This window comes from Cervus canadensis, chromosome 28 (assembly GCF_019320065.1).
Source record: "Cervus canadensis isolate Bull #8, Minnesota chromosome 28, ASM1932006v1, whole genome shotgun sequence".
Taxonomy (NCBI): Eukaryota; Metazoa; Chordata; class Mammalia; order Artiodactyla; family Cervidae; genus Cervus; species Cervus canadensis.
This window is the reverse complement of record NC_057413.1, coordinates 3,760,832-3,784,533: the sequence shown is the minus strand read 5'-3', so window position 1 is coordinate 3,784,533 and position 23,702 is coordinate 3,760,832. Positions and strand designations below refer to the sequence as shown.

The 23,702-nt window shown below is 49.7% G+C and overlaps 1 long non-coding RNA gene across 1 annotated transcript; it reads left to right on the top strand.

Annotated features, from left to right (window-relative positions):
• The first annotated feature begins 3,131 nt into the window (after positions 1 to 3,131).
• On the top strand, positions 3,132 to 6,509 carry LOC122429705. The gene is made up of 3 exons (XR_006266111.1): positions 3,132 to 3,176; positions 6,007 to 6,088; positions 6,396 to 6,509. It is a non-coding gene; the product is annotated as an uncharacterized LOC122429705 (long non-coding RNA).
• Positions 6,510 to 23,702: the final 17,193 nt, after the last annotated feature.

The following is a 23,702-nucleotide window of genomic DNA, read 5'->3' as shown; positions in this document are numbered from 1 at the left end:
AAGTTGGGACACTTGTTGTTGTTTGGTTAGCATGGTGGCCAAGAAGGTCATGTTGCCTAACATTTATACTCTATTTATTTAGGCGACTAATAATTGATCGTGTTGGTGGGATTTTGTTGGACTAAAAAAACTGGAGGCCCCTTGAACATTGCAACAGGAGATAGCTTGCGTTTAACCATTGTTTCTAAGCTAGAATCTGAGGCCATAGAGCCAAAAGTCAAAAAGCCTGATATTTGGTTCTCACCTAAGGAGAGAAACAGTCACGGTGTCATTGTCAGCAGGCACACTGACATCCGTGCAATTACATTCACCCAAGTGGTAGACAGCTTTGATGACTTTAGACATTTCGCAGATGGTGATTGCAGCCGTGACATTAAAAGACACTTTCTCCTTAGAAGGAAAGCTATGACAAACCTAGACAGCACATTAAAAAGCAGAGACATCACTTTGCTGACAAAGGTCCGTATAGTCAAAGCTATGGTTTTTCCAGTAGTCATGTATGGATGTGAGAGTTGGACCCTAAAGAAGGCTGATGCTTTTGAACTGTGGTGTTGGAGAAGACTCTTGAGAATCCCTTGGACTGCAAGGAGATCAAACCAGTCCATCCTAAAGGAAATCAGTTCTGAATATCATTGAAAGGGCTGATGAAGCTGAAGCTCCAATACTTTGGCCACCTGATGTGAAGAGCCGACTCATTGGAAAAGACTCTAAGGCTGGGAGGGATTGAGGGCAGGAGGAGAAGGGGATGACAGAGGATAAGATGGTTAAACAGTATCACTGACTCAGTGGACATGAATTTGAGCAAAATCCAGGAGATGGTGGAGAACAGAGGAGACTGGTGTGCTCTAGTCCATGGAGTCAGAAAGAGTTGGACACGACTTAGTGACTGAACGGCAACAACATTAAACTTTTGTTCTTCAACACTTGGCCTTGGAAACCCCCTCATTCTCAGTCCCCTTTCTCATTATGGTTAAAATAGTGTAGTAGTGACTTGTGAGTCCCTCAAGGACAAAAACAAACAGATTCCCTTTTAGCAGATTACAAGTCAAAACAAATAACACTAAAGCAAAGTCCAAAGTAAGTTGATCCTAAAAGGAACACAGAAAAAATTTTGTTTACAAATAAGAACACCATGATGCACTGGAGATAGAATTTCTCCATAAAGAGAAGTCCTTAAATTTATCACATGGACTCACCGCCCACCCTTGTTCCTTCGTAGTGGGCATCCTTCTGTGATTAGCACATGAAAGCCCCCCTTTCTGTCATCTACAATCCTAACATCCAGAAAGTGGTGAAAACCCACAAAGTTTTGTATATCTGAGGCCATTGGCAGCAATATCTGACCTGAGCTGACTTAAAACTATTTACAGGACTTATTTATCTCATTTACTGTGAGCTTTCACATTTCATTGCAAAAATATTGACATTTGGGCACGGACATGAACTTGGGCAAATTCTGGGAGGTGGTGAGGGACAGGGAGGCCTGGCGTGCTGCAGTCCATGGGGTCACAAAGCGTCACATGACTTGGCTACTGGACAACCGCCACGGGGCAGTACCCAGGTTTCCTGCAAGTGGTGTTACATAAGTTACGGCAGATGCACTGCCTTGTCTTTTAAAAAATCTGAAAACCTCTGAATTCTTAATCCAGCCACTGCCAGGGCTCTGGATAAGAGATTGTGAACCTAAAACACAGAGTTGTTATTTCTGATAGATGAGGGGACCCAACCAGATGGCTCAGCTCGTCAAGCCTTTAGTCCCATCCCTGACAAAGTCTAAGGCGACATAATCCCACGTTAAACCCCGGACTCCAATGCTTCCTCTGTCCTGCCCTGTGCCCAAGCAGTGAGGCCTTCAGGCTGGCTGGGCAGAGAGATGACCACAGCACTGACCCTGCTGCAGCTTCTCCATGTGGATAAGGCAAGGAGGGTGGTCAGCACCAGACCTATCACTGCCCAGGCATCCATCGGGTGTGTGAGACCTTATAGTAAATCCAGTGACTCATCCCCTCGTTAATTCGTCAACCTTTCATTCACTCACTTACCACTTACCACGTACCTTTTGTGACCTCATGATGTCTCACAGAGAGCCACGCACAAAATGAGAGGGACAGGGTGGAGCTTGGACTCAATCAGGATTTCCCAGACAATGTTCTATAGAATCCAAGAGATGTTGATTTAAGAGGAAACAGATTTCCATGATTAAGTCTTGAAAATGATGCATGAAATAGGGTTAAAACAGGTTTCTTCACTGCCACTCTTTTCTGGGTCTTTGATAATGTAATACACATGGCTGACATCCAAAAGGGGGCATTAGTGTTGCCCAAGGAAGGCTTGCCCAAGGCCTCTGGGTCTCTCCCAGCTCAGAGTGGTTTCGTATTCTATGGAGGCTGTAGGAATGAATTACACAGAAGTTGGCAGAGTGAGATGACTCTATAACGCAATGGGAGACATTGTCCCTGTGTTGTCAAGGGCTGGAGGCAATCGTTGCCTCTTTCAGCTTCTCTGAGACAATGTGCCAGAGAAGGTGGCCACCTGGGCTGTGGGAGTCAAGAGGATGCTTTGCTGAGCTCATCTAACCTGGAAAGGCGATAGCCACTTGTGAGCAATTTCCAACCGCATCTCTGAATTTCGTCTCTTCCGTAGACAGCTTGCCTTCCTGGGCACTGTGCCAGGTACACAGAGAACACTGCTGCCCTCTGACCTCTTATAGCGTTTTGAGAACTAAGATTTCTCCCGAGCCAAGAATATGTGGAGTATAAGAGGAGTCCTGCTTTCATGACTGTTTCCCCCAGTCCCACCAGATTCCTCATGATAACCTCATTATACTATCCTTGGGTTCAACCAAGGTAGTGAAAGTGAAAGTCGCTCAGTCGTGTCTGATTGATTCTTTGTGACCCCATGGACCATACAGTCTATGGAATTCTCCAGGCCAGAATACTGGAGTGGGCAGCCTTTCCCTTCTCCAGGGGATCTTCCCAACCCAGGGATCAAACTCAGGTCTCCTGCATTGCAAGCAGATTCTTTACCAGCTGAGCCACAAGGGAATCCCAAGAATACTGGAGTGGGTAGCCTAACCCTTCTCCAGTGGATCTTCCTGACCCAGGAATCAAACCAGGGTCTCCTGCATTGCAGGCGGATTCTTTACCAACTGAGCTCTCAGGGAAGCCCCAACCAAGGTATGTCTATCTATTATCCATGTACCTACCCATCTATGTATCTATCATCTATCTGTATCTATCATCTATCTATCATCTATGTACCTAATCTGTGTGGAGAGGGGGCAGTAGGTCCCTTCCCTGCAGCTGTGAGATCAGTTGGCAGTGAGGACAGAGGTGAGAGGGGTCAGAGGGGAGGGTGTGGGGGGATGACACCCTGAGCTGGGCAGTGGGTGTGGGCGGCCTGACCCCAGGTCCTCCCCTGCCAGAAATCCTGGCACACCTCAACTGGGAAGAAGGCTCATCTACTGGCTAAGGGCCTGGACCCACTGATAGAGCCTGAAATGCCAGGCGGGCAGGCACTCTGTCCCTCCTGCCCCCGTGGCTCCTCCCGCCCCTGGGTCCTGCAGGCTCGCCCTGCTCTCAGCGCCTCTCCCACCTCCCCTGACTTCACTGGGGCACATGGGATGATGCCTGTCTCTCCCACCATCAGAGAGAGACTCGGACTTCTCAGAAGCTGCTACCTTGTCAGGGTTGTGTGTGTGTGTGTGAAATAGCTTTATTGAGGTAATTTACACATCACACTATTCACCCATTTACAGCTCACAAATCAATGATTTCTAGTATATTTACAGAGCTATGCAATCACTGCTATAATCAGTTTTAGGATATTTTTATTACTATGAAGAGAAACCCCTTTAACTCCTCTTTAGCTTCCACCCTCCTGTCCTGACGTCCCACTCCCCACCAGCCATAAGCAGCAACCGCTACTCTGCTTTTTGTTTTTATTTACCAAGTGTGCGTGTGTGCTGAATCGCTTTGCTTCAGTTGTGTCCGACTCTTTGCGACCCCACGGACTGTAGCCCACCAGGCTCCTCTGTCTATGGGATTCCCCAGAAAAGAATACTGGAATGCATTGCCATTCCCTCCTCCAGAGGATCTTCCCGACCCAGGGATCAAACCCATGTCTCTTACATCTCCTGCTCCGGCAGGAGGGCTCTTTATTACTAGCGCCACCTGGGGAGCCCCATTTACCAAGCACACAGGGGAAATAAATGAAAACCCTCTCTCTTGCAGTGGAAACTAGACTCACTGACTGTCAGTTGCATAGGAATTGTGCCCCCAAAATCAGCTCAGTAAGACGGAGGTGGGAGAGGCTCCATGTGTGAGCATTGGGAGGTCAGAGGTCACAGAAGGCTAAGGCTTGTGGTTCCTCCTTCTGCTTCCTGTGCCAGGGGACTCAGGGGACATTTCTTGCCCCAAACTTTCTGCCTCATGACTAAGTAAAGTGCTGATGCCAAGAAGCCAATTACAGAGCAGACACAACGACCTCCAGGCAGAGCTGGAGCTTACATTGTGAGATGTCAAAGCTGCAGGAAGCTTGCTCACTTAGGGACCATTTAGCCCCATTCTGTGGATGTGGGAACCGAGGCTCGGAGTGCATCAAGACAGGACTGGAATCCAGACACCTGTGAATCCTGGACTCCATTCTCTTGGCAGAACAAAAAGCATTTTGTCCAAGTGTATGGTGAGTCAGACCAGGTTAGAAGGGTTGAAGAGGAAATCTGTAGAAGATGCCGCTTAACCAAGGAGAAAAGGCACTGCTGTCTCATGATTAGAAAATGAAGCATCTTCTGGAAGCCTCTCCTCTTGAGCTACGTTAGCAACGGAGGGCATTGTGGGGCACATCAGGAGGCTTTCAGGAGGGGTCATGTTCAGTTGTGGCTCAGGTGGTAAAGAGCCTGCCTGCCGAGGTAGGAGATGCGGGTTCGATCCCTGGGTCAGGAAGATCCCCTGGAGAAGGAAACAGCAGCCCACTCCAGTATTCTTGCCTAGGAAATCCCAGGGACAGAGAAGCCTGGTGGGCTATAGTCCACGGGGTCACAAAGAGTCGGACACGACTCAGCAACAGAAGAGCCGTGGCAGCATGTTCAACTGGGTTTGCATTTTAGAGAGGAGACATCACGGCGATCGGCTGTCCCACGTAGGGGAGGTACCCGGCAGGGCAGGAGGGGATCCACTTGGGATGACTGATGACGGTGGCCTGGGATAGAGGCAGTGGAATTTGTGTGCAGGAGTTTCAGAGTTTTTCTAAATTTAGTTTGGATGCTTTTAGTCATGGAAAGGTCTTTCAATTTTCCTTGGACACTCAGATGAGCTTACAAAACAACATTTTCAGTGTAAAAGCATCAGACACATGTGGGTCATTTCACTTCCTCCCCGGCCCCACTCCAAAGAAGTGGGTTTGCAACTTTTAGAAAACTGGTACTTTGCAGCAATACACAGATAAGTATTCATGAAGGGTCATTTGTTGGTGCTTTGACTTTCAAAATCTGTTCTAAAAAAATTAAGAATAGGAAATGGTCTTGGGCTCAACTTTCTTGTGAAATGAAGCAGAGTGTGTGTTGAGTGACTCTTTGCCCCCAGAAAAAAATCCTTGTGGGGAGGACAGGATGAAAATAAAAGTCAATGAGGCCTAATTCCTACCCTGTGCAACTTATAATGAAGTTGGATAATGAAATAACACACATGGGACTATTAATTATGTAATTAAGTGTGAGGGATACTGTTACTGGCTTGAAATAAAGTGATATTTTATGGCCAGCAGGGAGCTGAGTAGCTCGGAGTTGCCTGGAGGAGGTAGGCTTGGAGTCGCTCAGAATGACTGTGTGTTCGTGTGTGCTAAGTTGCTTCAGCCGTGTCTGACTCTTTGTGACCCCATGGACTGTAGCCCGCCAGGCTCCTCTGTCCCTGGGATTCTCCAGGCAAAAATACTGGAGTGAGTTGCCATACTCTCCTCCAGGGGATCTTCCTGACCCAGGGATTGAACCTGTGTTTCTTACATCTCCAGAGAAGACTGGGCAGGCAAGCCCTGCAGGGGGGGAGCACACAGGACTGGACGTGAAGGGATCATCCTGAGTGCTCTGGACCAGGTCAGTGTTCCCTCCAGACAGAGCCGCAGGGCACAAAGATCGAGAAGAGGAGATTGCAAGCTCGAAGGAGCCCAGGAACCTTTTCTTAAGCAAAGAGTTTACTGTTTTGAGTGATGATTCCATGTCCTTTTGAAGTGCTTGGTGTTTAACTCTCCTGGGCTCAGAGTTTGGACAGGAAATGCAGCCCTGGTCTTGGCAGAGAGAGGGAGGCTTGTGGGGGGTCCCTCTGCCCCCCAAGGAGGAAGAGCCCCCTTTCCCATCCTGATGCATGTCCAGAGCCACTGAAAAGAGACACGTCCTTTCCCAGGAGCTCTGCTGAGTCCAGACAGGCTGAGGGACTTGGAGGAAGGGATTCATCTCCACCTTTGCCAGCCCTCTCCACTCTGGGGCTTCCTTGTAGAGCTGATGGATGGCGTGAGACATAGTTACTGCCTCTATTGGGTTGCCTGTCTCTTCCTACGTATATGAATTCTTGGCAAGCTCAAAACCATCTTTTTAACCCATTTTGATTGGCCCGTGGTCGATCAAAGGTGTCACCTGGGGCCCTGGGAAGAGCCGTGTGGTGGCAGAAACCTGGAACATCTACCTGGAGCCTGCGACCCCAGAAGTGAAGGGTGTCCTTGGCTTTCATCTCGAAGCCTTTTCAACGCTCTCACGGTGAAGGCTGCAGCCAAGGAGACATGCCCTTCCCAGGATCTAGAAGTTGTCTGAATCTGAGAACATCTTTGATACATGATAAAACTGCCTTCCATGTGTCTCTTTTGAAAGAAATCAAAATAAGCCCAAATCTGTAGACTGGACTTGCCCATTGAATGTGTGTTTCTTAGTCAGGATGCTAATCAATAGACAGGATGCACTAGGTTATCCTACAGTAAACACACACCCCAAGTCTCAATGGCTTAAAGCCCAAAAGGTTTCCTTCTCTTTCTCACTACATAGCCCCTACGAGTGGGCGCCAGGGCTCTTCGTGCCAGCCTCACCCCAGGACTGGGGCAGCCAGACCAAGCACCCAGCCCAGGCCTGCTGTCCCTCAGGCCGGACGTAAAGAGCATCCTGGGGAGTCACCGTGCTTTCTAGGGCTCCTGTCTGGACCCAGGTGACCTCTATGTGCACTGCTTTGATCTCAGCCAGACCCCAGGCCACTTCTAACTTTAGAGGGGCAGGAGTGGTGGGCCATGGTGTAAGGAGAGCTGGAAATTCGGTGACCCCCCCAAACCACGTGACCTCTGAAAGGTGGGGATGCAGTGATGATATGGCTTGACTTCTTGGCCTGGAAGCCAGAAGGCTGGTGATTTTGCATCATTAACTCTTGCCTGTAGACAAATAATGTAACTTCCAAGAGATCTCGTTCCTTTTCCTTAAAGTGGGGAACTGGGTAGGAAGGGATGGAGAAGGGAACGGAAGACCCGCTCGTGTGTGACCTGCCTCGTGGCAGTGCTGTGTGCACAAAAATAAGACAAGGCCAGGGAAGTGAAACAGGAGGGAAAGGGAGCAGAAGCATTTAACGGTGGGCCAGCGAAGGCCCCAGGGACCTGCGGCCTGGAGGTTGTCTTCCTGTGCAGCTCCGTGTCTTAGGATAAGGCTGTGTGTGTGCGCAGTCGTGTCCTACTCTTTGCGACCAGTGGACGGTAGCCCACCAGGCTCCTCTGTCCACAGAACTCTCCAGGCAAGAATACTGGAGTGGGTTGCCATGCCCTTCTCCAGGGGATCTTCCCAACCCAGAGATAGAACCCACGTCTCTTATATCTCCTGCCTTGGCAAGTGGGCTCTTTACCACCACCTGGGAAGCCCAGGATAAGGCTGCAGGTAACCAGAAAGCCATCACAGCTGTGACTTCAATAGGCTGGACGTTGGTCTCTCAGAGCCGAGGGGCACGCGGTCCAGGATGGGCAGAGTGGCTCCAGATTCTGGGGTCTCTGGCTCCCCCTGTCTTGATTCATTGCCATCCCCCAAGTGTCTCCTGTTTCAGACCAGGTTCCCTGGGAACCAGAGCTTGAGGCTGAGGCAAATGCATCTGTGCTCAGCGGTGAGTGTGACCCCAGGAAGGGAGGGGGTGGTGAGGCTGAGGAGGGAGGGAGACACACAGGGCTGGAGGCTATGCCGTCCAGCTTTCAGCAGACGCAGCCAGTGGTGTTGTCTCGGGCGAGGGTTTCCAGAAAGGCCCCTGGAGGAGAGAAGAATCTGTGGGCCAGGGCTTCCCTCCCGTTGGTCCACAAGCGCTCCACAGGGTGTCAGGACCCTACCTTCCTCTCGACAGCTGTCTGCATCTCCTGCTTGGGAAAGCCCAAGCCCTGGGCATCAGTGGAAGAAGTGTCCTCAGTGTGAACAAGGGGGTGTGGGGCCGGCCAGAGAGTGAGTGGCAGCCAGTCGGGCTCCCGATCTGAACGTGTCCATCTGCACCCCGACAGACCTGGCCGGGTAAACCTCCTGGAGAGCAGGTCTCCTAGTCTCGTGAGCAGCAATGGGAAAGCTGTGGGGCCAGAGGGGAGGGGCCTGGAGCAACGGAACCTCTGCTGTGCTGGGCCCGGCCCCACCCAGCAAGAAAGGGAAAAGTTATGCATCATGACCTTGGCTGCCACGAGGTGGGATGGAACTCAACCAGCCTCTCTTTAAAAAATTGATACACTCTGTGGCCTACAGGAGTGTGGCAGGTATCAGGTGACCCTCTCAAAGAATCATTAGTGGCAAAAAGCAGAGTAAACACGGCTGAACAAATCCTGAGAGGTGTACACACTGATGTATTTCATAGATTAGAATGGCTGCATGGGCCCCAGCCATCACATCCACATACCTCCTACCAAGCAAGATGGAGAGGACAGTTTGTACATGACCTCTTCACTGGCTTAGCTTTGGCTGGTACTTAGTCTTTTTTTTTTTTTTTAATTTATTTAAATTGAAAGATAATTACTTTTCAATATTGTGATGGCTTTTGCCATCCAGCAACATGAATCAGCTATAGGTACAGACATGTCCCATCTCAGAACTTAGTCTTAAGTACCACATTTAGATAAAAAGCATCATTGTTATCCTGGGTGGTCTTCTGCTCAGCTAAACGTTGGCAGATGGGTAGAGGAGAATACTGGGGCTGCCTGGCAACTGTGCCACAGCAGACAATGTTGATGGGCCCTGGGCTGGCACAGCAGGGTCCCCACTGTGTCCTTATCACAAACCAGCCTGAGGAGGGGTATGGGGGGAGGAGACTGGGGCGCATGAATAGGGGGCACCCCAGGGAAGGCAGGTGTGCAGGAGGGACGCGGGGGGAGCAGGAAAGCGAGAAAAGGGCGTGAATGAAGAGAGAGGGGGAGGGGCAAGAGACTCCGCCACCCCATAGGCTGGGCTCTTGGTTTCCATGGAAACTGCAGACTTTGGCAAGAGGCGAAGATCCTTGTGAGGGTGGGTTCTTTCCCTCCAGGGCTGCACAGACCTCACACTGACCTTGACCTCATCGTCCCCTGTCCCCTGCCCTAAGAGCCTGCTAAGCAGATACACACCTACCACACCTGCCTCCTCCCCGCCCTCCTGCAGTCTCTGGCTAAGAAATCAAGCAAATTCCTGACTTCACGTGTGGGAATTCACCCCATCAGCCTGGCCGTCAGTTTGGGAGCCTCTGAGGTCCCCTGCACCCTAATATGGGCCTTTCTGTGTCTAAGAAGCTCCTGGGGAAGTCAAAGAAGTCTGGTCTGCTAGAAATAAAGGCCAAACCAAGAATCCATAGCCCCTTGGGCCATTAGGTCTCCTAGGGGAGCAGGCCTGTTAGAGACACAGTTCCCTTGGGGTGGGCTGGCTATGTACCCCCTCCCCCACATGCATCATGACCGAGTGAAGAGAAGCCCCTGGTCTGCCAGGCAGCTCCTGGCCTGAAACTCCCTGGGAGCTGCCTGAACCCCACCCGCCCAGCGTCCCAGCCAGTCCAGCCTCTGCTGGTGAGCTGCATCCTCCTTCCGCCCCAGGAGGAGCGGGGCTCCCCCGCCGACCTCAGCCCGGCAGGACGCCCTGATGCTGTCACAGCAGAAACATCCACTCAGCCCCGGGCAGCATCTTGGGGTGTGTCCGGCACCAGGAAGGGCCTCTGCTTTCGCTGGGTCCCCGGCCTGAGGCTGTGGGAATCAGGGAGGGTCCTTCGGGCCGGTGAGCAGGAAGTGACGGGAGACACTTAATCATTGGCTCCCGGAGGGCAGTGCCATGGCCTGCTGAGAAGGGGCTCAGGTCCCGGGTCCCCTGTCACTGAGCCACTTCTGCCTGTGACAGCCTCTCTGAGCCCCAGTTTCCACGTCTGTAGGAGGAAGGTGATGCAGACCACACAGGGTTGGAGGAGAGGCCCTGGCTCGTCCTGAGTAATGGCTGGTTCTTCCTGTCCCCTTGGCCTGATTCCTTGTGGGCAGGCAGCTTGCTGGGGCCCCATCAGATACTGACGGGCCCTGCAACACCCCGCACAAGCTGCGGTCCCCAGGCATAGCCAGCGTGCAGGACCACGGGCCTCCCAGATGCTCAGCAGGGCCAGTAGCTGGCAGCATCCTTCCATCTGTCCATGGTGATTACAGACCCCAGCAACTGGGTGGGCAGGTGCGCTGGGCACGAGAAAGGGGCTTGGGGCAGCTGACCCCACCGTCCGCCACCCCCTCATCTCCGGGAGCCTCTGCTTCCCTTCAGAGGGTATGGGGACCCCGGGATGGTGCCTGGGAGGCAGACTGCAGCCCCAGGATGGCCTGGTCCCACCGGAGCATCTGGTCTCAGATGCTCTGAGTGCCACCCGCCCCCCCCCCCCGCCGCCTCTGCATCTCAACAGGGAGCCTGGGTCAGAACACCCCCCTGACCTGTGCCCTGATCCATTCTTACTGCCTTCCTTGGCATTCCCTCAAATCTTTTCCCTTTAAACTTTTTTTTTTTGATGTGGACCATTTTAAAAGTCTTTATTGAATTTGTTACAATACTGCTTCTGTTTTATGTTTTGAGTTTTTTTGACCTTGAGGCACGTGGAATATTAGCTCCTTCACCAGGGCTCAAACCTGCACCCCCTGACCACTGAACCTGCAGGGAAGTCCCTAAACTTTTTAATTAAAGAAGATGTCCCTCATCTGCTTCCCGGCAGCTAAGAACAAGTTCCTGGCCCGCCTAAAGGCCACTTTGAGCCTGCAGGGAGTGATGATGGCTTTGCTATCCACCCGCTGGTGACCTAAGGACCTCTTGTGGGTTCCTGAGGTGGCGGCCTTATTTCTCCCCAAAAGGGGCAGGGTAACTGTCCCAAAGAGTGGGGTGTGGTGTTGGGAGCCCAGCGTGAGGATAGGGCAGTGGCGCTGGGTGCGGAAGGCGGGGGTTGGGGCTGGGCCGCATGATGCCCGCCTGGGCTGAGCAGAGCAGGGTTTGCAGAGGGAGGAGAGAGTAGGGGTGAGGCGAGCCGCTGAGGTCGCCCCATCCCAGGAGTGCCGGGAGAAGCATGCGGCGGGTGATGAGGCCGCGGCTGAGTCAGTCTCCCGGGAGATCGAGGGGACGGGGTTGGGGGTGGGAGAGATCGGGGCTGTGAGACGCAGGGAGGGGCTTCGGGTCGGGTCTGGGCGTCTGGGCGGTGCGTGCCCAGCCTGGCTCTGCTCCCGTCCCCACCAGCCCGCCCGACACGCCTCGTTCTGTGGTTTTCACGTGGATGAACTGACGGGGGAGCCACCCCAGGCCCAGGGAGACGGGGGCGCCTGTCACTCTTCTAGTGGTTCGTTCACGCGCTCACATCTGCCCCGGGCCCGGCTGGTTCCCGGTGGCAGCGTGTGCTGTGGCCTTTCCAGTCCCCCCGACCCTTCCTGTCTCCCCTGCGGCCCCTCCCGCTCCCACCACCGCCTTCCTGCTCTGCGCGGGCTGCAGCCGCGCTCCGTGCCTTTGTGCGGTTTTTCTTCTTTCTGTCGCTGCTCCAGGCTAGGGGCTGGGAGGAGGCAGCATCTCCAGCCTGCCAAGTGGAGACCAGAGGCATCCAACGGACTCTTTCCCCTTTTCCGCCCGGAGAGCGGGAGTCTCCCACGTGTCATCTCCCACACGTCCTGTGAGCACTGCACAGTTGTCCGAACCCGGATGTGACTGAAGGCAACAGGCCCGGGGGTGGGGGACAGCCCAAAACGGCCCCCTCAATCTCGCCAATGCCCAGGGTCTCAGGGCTCTTAGGCATGGGAAGGGGAGGCAAGTGATGTTCCCCGTTCCAGTCTCTTCTTCCTGTTTTACTAGTTGAACCCCGAGGCTGGACAGGACCAGGAAACTTGAAATGCTCACTTCTGCTTTTAAAACCGAAAACCCAACAGAAACCACTGTCCAGCGATCTCCCAGCCAATCAGAGAGCAGAGCCAGGGGCCAGGGCCCAAGCCTGGCCACCACCAGGCTGAGCGAGCGTGGTCAGGGAGCTTTCACAGCCTCCGTTTCCACTCTTTTAAGTTAGCCCAGGTGGATGGTGTTTCTCCAAGGCATCTCTGGTTTTCAGTATGATGATGCCCAGTCCCAGATACATTAATGTGGTCAAACATCACCAAAAAAAGGTGCAACTCCTCTGATTTTTTTTAATGCGTTTTACTTTCAAAGGTGACTTGGAAAATGCAGTTGTTCCAAAGAGATGAATAGTTTCTTGTGCCATAAAAGAGGCCAGGACTGATGTGACTCGTTCAATCACTAAGTCGTGTCTGACTCTTGGCAACCCCATGGACTACAGCATGTAGGCTCCTCTGTCCTTCACCATCTCCTGGAGTTTGCTCAGATTCACGTCCATTGAGTTGGTGATGATACCTAACCATCTCATCCTCTGCTGCTTCCTTCTCCTTTAGTCTTCAATCTTTCCCAGCATCGAGGTCTTTTCCAATGAGTTGGCTCTTTCCATCAGGGTGCCAAAGTACTGGATCTTCAGCTTCAGCATCAGTCCTTCCAATGAATATTCAGGCCTGATTCTTTTAGGATTGACGGGTTTGAACTCCTTGCAGTCCAAGGGACTCTCAAGAGTCTTCTCCAGCACCACAATTTGAAAGCATCAATTCTTTGGCACTCAGTCTTCTTTATGGCTCAACTCTCACTGTACATGACTACTGGAAAAACCAGAGCTTTAACTATACGGATCTTTGTCAGCAAAGTGATGTCTCTGTTTTTTAATCTGCCTCTACCTCTGCCCCATTTAAGAGATCAGCTCCCCTTAGGGAACAAGCAAGGGAACCTGTTACTTGTTTTCATTCTTTTTCTGCAGCATCAGTCCCAGTACAGCCTTGCCTGAATTTCTCCTCTGGCCTCATGTCAATTCCATTGATCCAAGAGTCCAAGAACCAGGATGGTAACACTATGAATCACATACAAATATTAAATTTATAGTGAGATCCCACATTGGGCCTCGAAAGTCTTGCCTTTGCCTTTGTCATTCACGAGGTTCTCCATTGGACGGGTGTTTTGTGAGTGTCCATACTTGTTAATCAATGACCCCAGCCCAAGGACTTGGCACAGCTTATCTCACTCACCTCACCACGCCCCCAGCAGCTGGCACCACGCTCTCCAGTTTAGAGACGAAGAAGTGGAGGGTCCCTCGAGTCACGTGAAGCAGAGCCAGGCTTGATTCATGAGTCGTCGTGTGCTCCATCTTGACCCGCTTGCTCCATGGGCAAGGTGGTTGCCTCAGGGCTTTGTAATTAGTGAGGTACACAGGAAATGCACAAAATATGATGATACAGAATATAATCGGTGTCCTAAGCATGGATAAATGGTTAAATAAAGAAATTCAGACTTAGGAGAGAATTTTAGCTGAGAGCCTCGGAGGACTTCACCAAGGGGAGCTGGACGCATGGGCTCCGCGTGGGAAGGGGCGGAGCTAAGAAGGGGGAGGGTCCTGTGTGGGCTGCCTGGCGGCAGGGGGTGTGGAGGGGGAGTTCCCTGGTGGTCCAGAGGTTAGAACTTGGTGCTTCCATTGCAGGGGGCAGGGGTTCGATCCCTAGTATGGGATTTTAAGATTCTGCAAGCCATGAGGACTGGCCAAAAAAAAAAAAAAAAAAAAAAAGGTAGTGGTGCTATTTTTTGATGTGCTAATTATAGACACTATTTATTGTCTTCCAGCGCTGACATTCTAGCTCTCTCTGCTGGACACTGTCTGTCTGTCTCCTGCAGAAGTCTTCTTCTTAACCCTGGGTGTTCCTCGGGACGCTGACCTTTGTGGATGAGGTGGGCAGGCCCCCTCTCCTCCGGCTTCGTGCTGGTTAGTGGAGGCCTCAGCAGGTGACTGGATTCGAAGGGAATGATAGGTGGGGAGTGGGGGAATTTCTTCCCCTGGATAAGACACCCCCCTCACTCCTGGCAGGCTGCCCTGACAGCTTGCTCTGATCACCGCCCCTCCCCTTGCCCTTGAACTCTCAGGTCTGAGGGTGGCAGGGTGCCTGCTACCGTTAGCTCTGATGCTTCACTATCTGCTTCCCTAACCACTGCTCACACCCTTGTACGTAGGTCCCGCATTGTATTGTAATACATTTACCCCACCCTACCCCCACGCGCTGTATTTTTATGTCGCTGTTACTACAACGCTTACGGTTTGAAACTATTTAAATTGTGCTGACCGCACAGCCCAGTGGTGAGTTATGAATTACATTTCCTTAATGAACAACTTTTTGTTTTTGGTGCCTTTAACTGTGTCCTTTAAAAAATGCTTTCATTTTCTATCTATCTGCCTCAGTGTCTATGTCCTTGGCCTACCTTCAGCAGGAATCATGTTAGGTTGGATTATCAAGCACCCCACCCCCTCACCCCCAAGGCTTCTGAGTGATTTTCCATCCACTGACCCCTCACTCTGCTCTGTGGGTATACATCCCCACTCCTTACTGTATTTGGAGTTGAGCTCCATTTTCCTCCTCAATTGTATTACTTTACCATTTTAACAAGCGCCAGAATAATTTTTTCTTTGACACTGGCCTTCAAGAAACCATTCAGTCAGTGGCTGAACTGGGCATGAAAAAGCCAGCTTTGCCTTGGGCATGCTTTCGGTGACCTATAAATGTAGCATGGAGGTGGCTCAGTGGTAAGGAATCCACCTGCCCCCGCCGGAGATGCAGGAAATATGGGTTCGATCCCTGGGTTGGGAAGATCCCTTGGAGGAGGGCGTGGCAACACCTCCCCCCCCGCCCCCCCCCACAGTGTTCTTACCTGGGAAATTCCACCTACAGAGGCACCCGGAGGGCTGCAGTCCTCGGTGTTGAAGAGTCGGACACGACTAAACTTGCACGCACACGGCACAGAAGGTGGTTTTCCAGGGCACGGTGCTTCCAAACTGGGAGCTGCAACCTGTTTGCTTAGCCACAACCAGCATTCAAAACAGGAATTCGGGTAGGTTACAAAACACAGTTGTGCATTGCCTGCAGCTGAGGCAAGTGTTGACTCAGGAAACCTTGCTTCAGTTTCTGCATCTGGATACAAGGTCAAGGTGGAAACTGGTAAGGTCTGAAAACCATTGGTCTAAGAAGTAGACTTAAAAAAAATTTTTTTTTATTATAGTAGAGTTGATTTACAACATTATGTTAGTTTCTGCTGTAATGCAAGGTGAATCAGATATACACATACATACATACATGCTTTTCTAGATTATTTTCCCATATGGGTCATTATCCATGTGCTCTACACGAGGTCCTTACTGGTTATCTCTTTCATATATAGTGGTGTGTATGTGTCCACTCCACCCTTTGGCGACCTAAGAAAAGAGACCCTGATTTAACTTTTTATTGCCTCTTGGTGAGGTGGGAATTGTGCGATAAACGATGACTGGCAAGATTTGATTCCTGGAATCACAATATATGTGAAACTAACCTAGACAGCATATTAAAAGGCAGAGACATTACTTTGCCAACAAAGGTCCATCTAGTCAAGGCTATGTTTTTTCCAGTAGTCATGTATGGATGTGAGAGTTGGATTATAAACAAAGCTGAGTGCTGAAGAATTGATGTTTTTGAACTGTGGTGTTGGAGAAGACTCTTGAGAGTCCCTTGGGCTGCAAGGAGATCCAACCAGTCCATCCTAAAGGAGATCAGTCCTGGGTGTTCATTGGAAGGACGGATGTTGAAGCTGAATCTCCAATACTTTGGCCACCTGATGCGAAGAACTGATTCATTGGAAAAGACCCTGAAGCTGGGAAAGATTGAAGGCGGGAGGAGAAGGGGACGACAGGGGATGAGATGGTTGGATGGCATCACCGACTCAACGGGCCTGAGTTTGAGTAAGCTCCAGGAGCTGGTGATGGACAGGGAGGCCTGGTGTGCTGCGATTCATGGGGTCGCAAAGAGTCGGACACGACTGAGCGACTGAACTGAACTGAATCCGATAGGTGATTCTGTGGAAGAAGGATAAGGATTTAAAAGGCCATTGGAAGCTCTGTGGCCAGCATGTCTGCAGGAATTCTGGTGGCTGACATTTAGAACGGTCCACACCCCAGAGCCTTCCCAGTTCTCTTTTGTGCAGGAAGACTCAGGCTCTGACGGCTCTGGAGCCCCAGGAGGGTGTAGACCTGAGGGACAGTCTGGAGGAGCTCAGGTGAACTTTCACTGGAGCTTAGTACCCCCTGGGGCCTTCCGGGGTCCCTGAGACAGGGCTTCATGATGGGCGAGGACATGAAGGGCCTCAGTGAGCTTGGTTCTCTACCAACAATTGAAAGTAGTTGATCTTGATAATAAATAGGAGAGTTCATTTTCTCGGCATTTATTTTAACTTTGTCCTTTTGTCTAAGCCAACGACTCGTTTGGTGAATCTATGTAGATAAAGAATCAGAGGAAGAATTTCCTTGGTGGTCCAGTGGCTAAGACTTGGTGCTCCTGAAGCAGGGGGCCCAGGTTTGATCCCTGGCCGAGGAACTAGATCCCATATGCTGCAACTAAGACCCAGTACAGCCAAAAAAATAAATAAATCACACACACACAAAAAAGAATCACATGAAGCCCCTTTGCTTCTTCTGTGGCAAAAAAGCATATAAAGCCTGCAACTAACCTAAAATACTTTACTATTGAAAAAAAAAATCCAAACAAGGAAACAAAAAATTCTAATACGTGGAACAGACAGACTTAAGTAAGGATTGGATCAGCAGACTCGTCTTTAATCTAAGAATATTCTCTGCTTTGTAACTGGCAATAGAGTGCCTCAAGGCTTCCCTCTTCTCCTTTCCTTCAATGGAATTAAATTTGATTCTAGGGGAATGATGGAATAACACTATTTTTGAATTCTGTTTGGTTAATATGGTTGGAAAGTAAGTGACTCTAGACAGCTAAGTGCTAGGGGAATCTTTTATCCACGAGAAGAAAGCGGTTTTGCATTTGGTTACCTTCGGTGTGAGCGTCTGCATTCTATTTAAATTGTTTAATATTGATTGTTCAGCACTTGTTTTGCAGCCAGACGTCCTAGAGGCGGAGTTTCCCTTCCTACAGAGCTCCCCCTGAGAAGCAAGGAACATCTGACTGCTCGGGAATTAGCTGGCATCTTTCAGAGGTGTGTGGTGATGGCCGCATAGCAATAGTGATAATAAACAGCTGTATATAACGAGATGACGCAGGTTGGTTTTTTGCTTTATGATGAAGGGAAGCGCAAAGCAGAAGGTGGTTGAAGGAACAGGAATAGAACCTTGCAACAGAATTTTTCATCCCTCACAGAGGGCAGGTTTTCTAGACCGAAACTTTTCTTAAAGAGAGAAAGTGCATGCGCATGCAGTTACTCAGTTGTGTCCCAGTCTTTGTGACCCCATGGCCTTTGCAGCTTTGTAACCCACCAGGCTCCTCTGTCCATGGGATTTCCCAGGCAAGAATACTGGAGTGAGTTGCCCTTCCCTCCACCAGGGGATCTTCTGGACCCAGCATCTGGGTTCTGGACCCAGGACCCGCGTCTCCTGCATCTCCTGCATCTCCTGCTTTGGCAGGCAGAATTCTTTACCACTAGTGTAACCTGGGAAGCCCAAACAAATATTACCTTCGAAGCCTTCTTTGATCCATCTGCATTTCCCCACAAAGAATGTGTAGCTTCCTTCTCTTTGTCTACAATACTTTATTTATATGTGTGTGCTCAGTCACTTAGATCTGACTCTGTGACCCCATGGACTGTAGTCCTCCAGGCTCCTCTGTCCGTGGGATTTCCCAGGCAGGAATACTACAGTGGGTTGCTAGTCTCTGGAAAATGGGCTATCACTTCTGAAGGAGGAAAATGCAACGTTTATGTGAACTTTGTTGGTAATGGGTAGCATACAAGACACGACCCAAGAAATGATTTACCCAGGGGGCTAGCTGGCCAGGTAGGGCAAAATACTGACAAGGGACACTATGTTCCTTCTTGGAAAAAAAAGTATCTGGAGAATTTGTCTATTCATCATTTATCTAGCATCTGTTGTTGGGAATAATGTTTCCAAATTCCCAACTCGTTAGGAGCAGGAGCAACCTATTGCTGTTTGCTTGATAATATAATTCCTTTCTCTCAACTTGTCTTAAAAATCTTGCATATGTTAAAGTGCAGCTAAAGTGAATTTAGATTTGCATAAGTTTAAAAACATTTTCCCCTTGAAATAATTATCGGCGTCTCTAGGGAGCCATGGAACCATACCTTGTTTGGAGCAGTATACATTTAGGCTTTAATAATTACTGGATGAGTCAGCACTGGCTGACTTCCCAGGAGGTGGTTCCCACCATGGGGAATAATTTTCCATTCCTAGGTGGGGAGTCCCCTGGGAGACACCGTCTCTGTTCTTTCAAGTCAGAGACGTGCTCTGTACCACCTCCCCGGCAGCCCTTTGTCATTTGCAGCCATGTTCTGTTGTCTGTGGATGACAGAACATCACTATGACTCACCTTTCCTATTAGACGTCAAACTCTTTGCTGAAGGGTCTATGCTTGCCCCTGGAGTTTACTGAAGTAAACTTTAATCCCTGTTTTGAGGGGTTAGGGTTTTTGCTTGTCATAACCAGAGTCAGAATGCCCTAGCGTCAGAACAAAGTTTTCCATATTGGATGTCTCAAAAGAGATGTGTGTTGGGAGATAACCTGATGTGATTTGAAATTCTGAATACATATGGAATATTCTTTGATGCAAGTGTTCATCGAAACTCTTCCTAGAGAAGAACTTGCTTTCTGAAAGTTTAAAAGAGAGTAATTTGCCTAAGACAATGCATTTATTCAACAGCGTGGTTTCTTTCTAAGAAACCTGTTTTTGGACACTGCAGCAGGTGCTGTTTGGAAAGACATAAAGATTTGGAACTGAGAATTCTGGATAAATGTCTATTGTTGGAAGCATCCTGTGAACCAGCCCGAGACGAAGAGGTACAGGGTGCCCTGAGCAGGTACTGCCTCTTCTCCGTCAGACAGAAATCCGTGATCTGATTTGGGACACGGCTGCGTACTTCCTCTTCACTGACTAGCTCTTTCTTGGCTAAGGTTGGGGAGGAAGTTCAAATAAAATGTAGATGCCTAGACACACAGAAATGCATTTGACTTCTTACCATGTGACGGCATCTTGCTCAGGGCTCTCATTGCCAGCATTTCCTTAAAGGGTTTATGACCCTGGAAACAGTTGAATGTAAATTGGGAAGGGTTTTGGCAGAGCTCTTGGAATTACTTGCTGTGTTTCCAGCTTTCGCTCCCCTATTTACCTTGTTGTCTGTTTCTTCCCAGACATTCCTTTCTCTTCTTCTCAGTCACCCTTTGGGCATTTCATAATTGATGAGCTGTTTGTGCAATAATTGTTATCAGCAAGGGTCATCAATAAGATGTCAAGCCTTTGGATGGAAGGTTATTGGGGACAAGACACGTGTCAAAATATGCTCCAGAGCTACCTACTAAGCGGAGGAGAGGAACCTTCCCAGTGGAAAGAGCTGATGGTCACCACTTTATTCTTTGTGATCGGAGGTGATAGAGCACTTGTAGCAAGGCAGCCTCCCAACAGGATGAACCATGAACTCTACAACATCACTGGAATCTAATCAAGTGTCTGGACCTAGCTTTCAGTTGACAGGAAATACAGGGCAGAGGCTAGGGACAAGGTGGACAGCAGTATGATGAAAACATTAGCCAAGCCAGAATATGGGAAATTTTACAAAACTGTTCTGGCCTCTTGAAAAACATCCATACTAATTCCCTGGAGAAGGGAAAGGCTACCCACTCCAGTATTCTGGCCTAGAGTTTCTATGGGCTGTGTAGTCCATGGGGTTGCAAAGAGTTGGACATGACTGAGCAACTTTCACTTCACGAATAAAAAGTGGAGAGGGCCTGTTCTAGATGAAAGGATTTAAAAGAGTATAGAGACATAAGATAGTCCCTTGGACAGCAAGGAGATCAAACCAGTCAATCCTAAAGGAAATCAGTCCTGAATTTTCATTGGAAGGACTGATGCTGAAGCTGAAACTCCAATTCTTTGGCCTCCTGATGACTCATTGGAAAAGACCCTGATGCTAAGAAAGATTGAGGGCGAGAAGAGGCTGATAGAGGATGAGATGGTTGGATGGCGTCACTGACTCAATGGACATGAGTTTGAGCAAGCTCCAGGAGATGGTGAAAGATGGGGTAGCCTGGTGTGCTGCAGTCAATGGGGTCTGAAGGAGTTGGACACGACTTAGTGACTGAACAACCAAGAGACAAAATGGGGCTTCCCAGGTGGTGATAGTGGTAAAGAATCTGCCTGCAAATGCAGGAATTGTAAGAGAAACAGTTTCAATCCCTGGGTCAGGAAGATCCCCTCGAGTAGGAAGTGGCAACCACTCCAGTATTCTTGCCTGGAAAATCCCATGGACCGAGGAGCCTGGCAGGCTGCAGTCCATGGGGTCGCAAATAATCGGACATGACTGGAGCGACTTGGCATGGGTATTAGATGATAGTAAGGAATTGTTAATTTTCTTAGATGTGGTGCTTAGATGAGGCTTTTCAGAAGAACATCTGTATGGTGCACGTTGAAGCATTTAGGGGCGAGTGGTCATGACGCCTGGGCTCTCCACCCAAATGGTGTGAGAAAGCCCATGACTGAATGCTGACAGTCCTTGAGTCCAGGTGGCTCGTATGAGTCTTCACTGAAACATCTTTCTAACTTTGATGCTTCTTTAAATTTTTTAAAAAGTTGGGAGAAGAAAAATAAATGATGGACTGCTTGGTGAGGCTGGAGGAGAAATTTTTTTTTTTTTTTTTAACCCTTGTAAATGAAAGCCAGTGCTGAAAAAACTATATATATATATGGGATTAGTACTTTTAGGACCTGGAGTCAAGGGCAGGGAGAAGGGATTTCCCTCCTCTTGGCTACTTTCTGCTTCCTGAGTTAATGGTCCTTTTTTTCTCTCTGGTGTTCCAGGCAGTTTCCACTCCTCTCTTCTCCCTCAGGAGCTAACCATGGAGTATTTGACCAACCTAACGTCCTCCTTCTTGAGTGTTTATTGGAAGGACTGATGTTAAAGCTGAAACTCCAATACTTTGGCCACCAGATGCGAAGACCTGACTCATTGGAAAAGACCCTGATGCTGGGAAAGATTGAGGGCAGGAGGAGAAGGGGACGACAGAGGGTGAGATGGTTGGATGGCATCACTGACCCGACGGACATGGGTTTGGGTAAACTCCGGGAGTTGGTGATGGACAGGGAGGCCTGGTGTTCATGGGGTCGCAAAGAGTCGGACGCGACTGAGCGACTGAACTGAACTGAACTGAATGTCCTCTTTTCTCTCTTCCCACCTGGCTGGGCTTGATACCTCTTGGCTTTTACCTCCACAGGCTCGCAGGATCCTTTTTGTTTGGGGCTCAGTCCAGACCGTTTTCTTCCCTGGACTTGTGGGAGCCGCATTCCTTCACCCATCATTCTTTCTCCCCATTCATCTCTTCTTCCTCATTTTGAAAGTGCTTTCAAAGGCATTTGAGGTTTTGTTTTTATTTCCCAGTTTTTATTATAGTATATTTGCTTCACGTGTTGTGATAGTCTCTGCTGTAGAGCAAAGTGGACCAGTCATACGTGTACACATGTCCCCTCTTTTTTAGATTTCCTTCCTGGTTAGGTCACCACAGAGCACCAAGTTTCGCTCCTTGTGCAGAGTAGTAGGTTCTTGTTAGTTATCTATTTTATACATGAAAAGAAAGTGTAAGTGTTAGTGGCTCGATCATGTCTGACTGTTTGTGACCCCACGGGCTGTACCTGCCAGGCTCCTCGGTCCATGGGATTCTCCAGACAAGAATACTGGGTGGGTTGCCATTCCCTCCTCCAGAGGATCTTCCCAACCCAGGGATTGAATCTGGATCTCCTGCATTGCAGGCAGATTCTTCACCATTTGAGTCACCAGGGAAGATGTATATATGTTGGGAGTGGGATGAATTGGGTGACAGAGGCATTTGGGTTTTTATTTTTGATCTTTATTTATTTATTTGGATGCATCAGGTCTTAGTTGCAGTATGTGGGATTTGGTTCCCGGACCAGGGATTGAATCTGGTCCCCCTGCAGTCTTAGCCACTGAACCACCAGGGAAGTCTCTCACTTGAGTTTTGAGGAACCTACCTACGGGGATTTTCTGTCAATAGGACGAGAGGCGCTGAGACATTCACCGGCCACTGTGGGTGTGGCGATGATGACCGTGGCAGAGGACATCCATTCACTACTTGGTGCGCTTCTTTACATTAAAGGGTCTTCGTATTCAAAGTAACTGCTTGTTGGGAGAAGGATTCTCTGGTTTCAGGGTCAATATTGACTGCCGCATTCTGTAAGTCAGGGTCTGTGAACCATCTTGCCCCGGTCCATGGACCCAGATGCCCAAGACTATTCTAGCACGATTGTGATTTGAGCTCAAGTCTGTGTGGATCCCGGGTTGGAGGTAATCTAGTTGGCCCAGGAGACCGCTGTAGGTCTTTCGGGATTGCAGAAGTACCATTCTGTCCCAAGAATGAAGGAGCAAGCAGAGCTGGCAGCTCTAGGGGATCAGAGACAGAACCTGCCAACCTAGTTGCCACGCACGCCAGGGAGGCTGACCGTCAGGCAGTTGGGCAAAGCCCAAAGCATCTTGTGAAATAGGCCAGGGGACCAGTCTTCTGTGCAGAGGAGCACTCGGAGCGAGGGGAGGGCCAGCCGGTCCAGCACGTTCCGGCGTGAGATTCTAATGTCTGGCTCTTTGTTTCCCTTCTTTGCTGTGAGAGTGTGTAGTCACCTCGGGAGACTGACTCAGCACCCCTGCCCTATCTCTGTAACACCTTCTAACTGGCTCCATTTCAGGGGTTTGGAAATACATGACTGGAAATTCAGGGTTAAGATCGCAGAGGGAACCCAGACATTTATAATCCTTTCCCCACCTTTACTAAATGCAAATAAGCTACTGGCCCATCAGAAAGAAATGAAAGCCCCTCATTAATAAAAGTTCTTGTGTGCCTAAGCCAGATTGTACTCTATAATCTCAAACAAAACTCCTTTCACGACACCTGGCCACTGGGCAATGTCCTCCACGGGGCAGAGGACGCTCCCCTCTGAGTCCTGCCGAAGACCTCAGCACTGGCCTGGGTGGAGACCTGATCACGGTCCAGACCCGGAAACCAAGAGAAGTTTGAGGAAGAGGAATATGGAGTTTAAGGAACAAAATCAACTGATCTTGTTTGGATTCTAACTGGCCGTGGCTTTACTTGGCTGGTTATATGTCGGGGGGTGGGGGTGCAAAGCAGAGG